The sequence below is a fragment of the Ovis canadensis genome, chromosome 2, assembly GCF_042477335.2.
Source record: "Ovis canadensis isolate MfBH-ARS-UI-01 breed Bighorn chromosome 2, ARS-UI_OviCan_v2, whole genome shotgun sequence".
NCBI classification, from domain to species: Eukaryota; Metazoa; Chordata; class Mammalia; order Artiodactyla; family Bovidae; genus Ovis; species Ovis canadensis.
The window spans coordinates 49,120,279-49,124,946 of NC_091246.1; the positions used below are offsets into that span (position 1 = coordinate 49,120,279).

At 40.5% G+C, this 4,668-nt stretch overlaps 1 long non-coding RNA gene across 1 annotated transcript; it reads left to right on the forward strand.

Annotated features, from left to right (window-relative positions):
- The first annotated feature begins 663 nt into the window (after window positions 1-663).
- Window positions 664-4,344, forward strand: LOC138433424 (uncharacterized). Its single transcript, XR_011254302.1, has 3 exons — window positions 664-1,536; window positions 1,937-2,122; window positions 3,503-4,344. It is a non-coding gene; the product is annotated as an uncharacterized lncRNA (long non-coding RNA).
- Window positions 4,345-4,668: the final 324 nt, after the last annotated feature.

Sequence of the window (4,668 nt, forward strand, 5' to 3'; positions counted from 1 at the left end):
CTCTTTAGTTCCTCTTTGCTTTCTGCCATAAGGGTGGTGTCATCTGCATATCTGAGGTTGTTTATATTTTTCCCAGCAATCAGATGGGTGTGATTAATCAGTAGGCATTAAAATCTTATTTCGTTTGCTTATACTTTCTGATACTCCATAAGCTGATTTTTTCATTTAAAAAATTCAAATATAAAAGAAAACAAAATCTTATTGGTCACTTATGTTCTTACAGTATATTTTTAGACATTTGTGTTTCCAACTATTACCCTATTTGGGATGTGTGCTGCTAAGTCCCATCAGTCGTGTCCGACTCTGTGCGACCCCATAGACGGCAGCCCACCAGGCTCCTCTGTCCCTGAGATTCTCCAGGCAAGAATACTGGAGTGGGTTGCCTTATCCTTCTCCAATGCATGAAAGTGAAAAGTGAAAGTGAAGTCGCTCCGTCGTGTCTGACCTTCAGCGACCCCATGGACTGCAGCCCACCAGGCTCCTCTGTCCATGGGATTCCCCAGGCAAGAGTATTGGAGTGGGTTGCCATTGCCTTCTCCATTTGGGATGTATAGTTTGTCCTAATTAATCCCTTACTATTATATATTCTGGTGGCTCAGACAGTAAAGCATCTGCCTACAATGCGAGAGACCCGGGTTCAATCCCTGGGTTGGGAAGATCCTCTGGAGAAGGAAATGGCAACCCACTCCAGTACTCTTGCCTGGAAAATCCCATACGGAGGAGTGTGCTACATAGAGGCTACACTCCATGAGGTTGCAAAGAGTTGGAGAGAAACATTTGTGTTTCCAACTATTGCCCTATTTGGGATGTATAGTTTGTCCTAATTAATCCCTTACTATTATAGATTAGGATTGCTCCAGTTGTTTGCTACTGTAAGCAACCTAGCAGGAAAATTATTAACTTTAAATTCTAAAGGCAAATATTAAAATTTTTAAAAGCAAATTTAAAGAGCAAAAATAAGGAAAATCAGAAAAAAGTAGGCATGTGAAAATGTTGCAAAAGTATTCAGTAATACACACAAAAAATAGAAATTAAAAATAACTGATGATGTTTATTTTCAAACTAAGTTACCTTGTCCATCTTGCTTTAAGCCAAATTATATGCTCCCTTTCATTGTGGGACCTGGACACCTAACTTAACAATTCGGTAACTAATACTGAAAAGCAGAGACATTACTTTGCCAACAAAGGTCCATCTAGTCAAGGCTATGGTTTTTCCAGAAGTCATGGATGTGATAGTTGGACTATGAAGAAAGCTGAGCACCGAAGAACTGATGCTTTTGAACTGTGGTGTTGGAGAAGACTTTTGAGAGTCTCTTGGATTGCAAGGAGATCCAACCAGTCCATTCTAAAGGAGATCAGTCCTGGTTGTTCATTGGAAGGACTGATGCTGAAGCTGAAACTCCAATACTTTGGGCACCTGATGCGAAGAGCTGACTCATTTGAAAAGACCCTGGTGCTGGGAAAGATTGAAGGCGAGAGGAGAAGGGGCCAACAGAAGATGAGATGGTTGGATGGTATCACCGACTCAATGGACGTGAGTTTGAATAATCTCCGGGAGTTGGTGATGAACAGGGAGGCCTGGTGTGCTGCAATCCATGGGGTCACAAAGTTGGACACAACTGAACGACTGAACTGAACTGAATTAATATGGTATCATACATCAGGACATACCACTATGTCTTTTTAACATAGATAAAACTTTAACAAGGTAACTGTATTAGAACTGTTGATTCCAAGTGACAGAAACCCAACTGTAGCTAATGCAGAAAAGGGGAATTTATTTAGGAAGTTATAGGGATAGATGATTCAAGGAAAAAAATTGCATAAATGAAGTGGGAAATGGTAGGCTTGAGGTTCAGATGGAATTAGGAATTCACATGCTATCAGAAAACCAATTTTGACATAATATATGACATCACTGTCTTTCATTATAGGCTAGTTTCTTATGGCAGGAAACATGACCACCAATAGCAGTGGAGAACCTCCATCTTACTGTGTATCACCAAAGGGGAACCAGCCTTCTTTATCAGCATTTGAAAAGACATCAGCAAAGGACAATGATGGAGCCTTCTTGATTCAGGTGTCTTCCCCAAAAGTAAGGAAGCAAGTCAGGAGGCAAGGTACTATTGTTTGCTGGGCTCAGGTGGGCTCCCATCCACTGTGGGCAGGACCTGGGGTCACATAGTGGGAGGAATCACATAGCTGGGAGAAAGGAGTCCAAGAGGGTCCAGAGGAAGGAGGAGGAAGCAGTTCCCAGAAGAAGGTGAGTTGGAAAGAAAAAATAGGTGTAAAAAAATGAAGCTCTTAGGCTCAAGGAGCCCTGGCAGACAAACTATCCCTCCCATATAACTTTAGCCCTTTGCTTCCACTTCCACAATACATCTGGCTAATATCTGTTCACAACCAACCTTGTGCAAGGGCCTGGGGGTAAAGAAGTTAACAGTTTCATACTCTTTGACTCTACATTGCTTGATATTAATGTTGCCAGACCTGACTTTCTTTATTTTACTCATTTTAATTTTGAATATTCCATTTTTTATTTTTATTTACCTAATAAGCAGAGAAACCTTGTATTTAAGGGTTTTTTACCTCGGATCTAAGAGTATTGGCCTTCAATGATTTATATATTTTTGAAGTCGTTAAGGATGACGGGTTATTTTTATTATACTTTTATTAAACAGAAGTGCATCATCCTTTCTACCTTCTTTTTCTGTTTCTTAAAAAAAGACACTTGCTTTGCCTTTTCCCTTCTTCATTCTTTTGATCTGCATTGATGTATGCCAATAGCCCATTATTTTAGTAAAATAATTTCTTCCAAATATTTTAATCTTTTGATATCAGTTTTGACAAGATAGTTGCTGCAGTTGTTTAGAATTATTTCAATACAATCAACTGGTCTCACCACTTCCAACAAGTTCTTATCTGCCATTCTTGAGTTCCTCCTTCAGAGCTATCATCCTCTTCCTAAGAATACACTTTGAGTACCATTTTTTTTCAGAGAGAATACATGTATTTGCATAATTAATTTCCATTGACTTTACATATGAATAGCTTGATTTTATATAAAATTCCTGAATCATGTGTTTGTTTTAAAAACCTTTTCAACTGTTGTGTTAACATCTTCCAGGTAGATTTTCCTATAGTGTGTTCTAGGCAAAATCAGGTATAAAAGATGCTCCAGAGAAAGGCTTTCATGGTCAAATAAGTGTGGGAAGTGTTCCATACAGTTGTGAATGTACTAGGCAAAGTAGCATGGTGAAGGCCAGGAGACATCTTGAGATACTGAAGATGGTTTACTTTTATTTCCAGTGTTCCCAACCCATTTGACCACAGTAATCTCAAGAGCAAGCAAGTGACCAGTAATGTGTTTATAGTTACTATTTGGTAAGCACTTACTATGAGCCAGGCACTATTCTAGGACTTATTCTGTGGGTATCAATTCATTGAGTTCTCATGGCAGCTGTATATGGTTGATAGACTTTTTCAACCCATTTTAACAGGTGGAAAAACTGAGGCACACTGAGCTTGAGAAAATAGGCTCAAAAACGGCCAATTCAAACTCAAGCAGTCAGTTTGATATTACTCACAGCCCTAACAGTTGGCAAGTAAGGACAGAAGGCAACTTCTATATGTGTCCCAAGTCTTAGAAGCATAACAGAACATCTAATTGCACCAAAAAGGAAAAAACTTCCCACCAAACAGCCTCTGTAACAGAATTTACCGCTGAATTACTGCAAAGGCACTTTGAGGGGTAATCTGATTATCTCCAGTCCAAGTGCTCAAACTCTGCTGTTGGCCAATGTCCAGGACCCATCATTGAATACTCATCACCTCATCAATTCAGCCTCCTAGACTGACGGGCAAAACAACATCCAAATATTCATTGCACATCTGTGCTGGGCAGATTATACATTAGCAATTCAAATCCAGCTAGTGTACTGGCCGTTCCTGCAAATGTGTCTGTTTGGGTGAGATGCCTTGTTGTCTGGGACGGATAATAAGGCACCTCGGTCTAATCTTGAAGAACAATCAACCCATCTTGCGAAGGTGACTGTCTGTGTGTGTTCTTGCCCTGGCAGCGATGGAACAATGGCCCCATAACGCACTCGACTCAGCTGGCAATGAAGTCCCATCCTGATTAGGAGCCATGGCTGGTGTCAATCACCACGGGATGCACCATTGTCCTCTGGTCCCCAACACAGTTTATTTACAGGAAAACAAAGGCTTTGGGGGGCTATGGCTGCTTCCCAGAGATTGCAAAATAGATTGAGCTGTCAAGCACACAAAGTAGATGAAGATTAATGAGTTGTGTGGACAATAAATATGACGAGATGACCATGAATATGCTAATGGGCATTATCCATATACACCGTAATTGCTACCAAAATTAAAAGGTAGCATGAAGAAGACGGGTCACAAGGTGACAGGGAGATAATCTTAGATGCTTGAGACGCTCACCCCAGATAAGACCCTCTACAGGTTTCCTTACCCCCGATTAAACCATCCTGAAGCAGCATTGTTCACAAGCTGTCTGAATAGGCTCCTTTTAAACAGGGGATGTAAGGAGTGGGGTGAAAGAGTAAGCTGGAAAAGTTACTTTAGGGAAAGGTGTAATTAGAATAAGAAAGGTGTTTATCAAAGGCAAGAAGTGCTCAGCTGTCAGGCT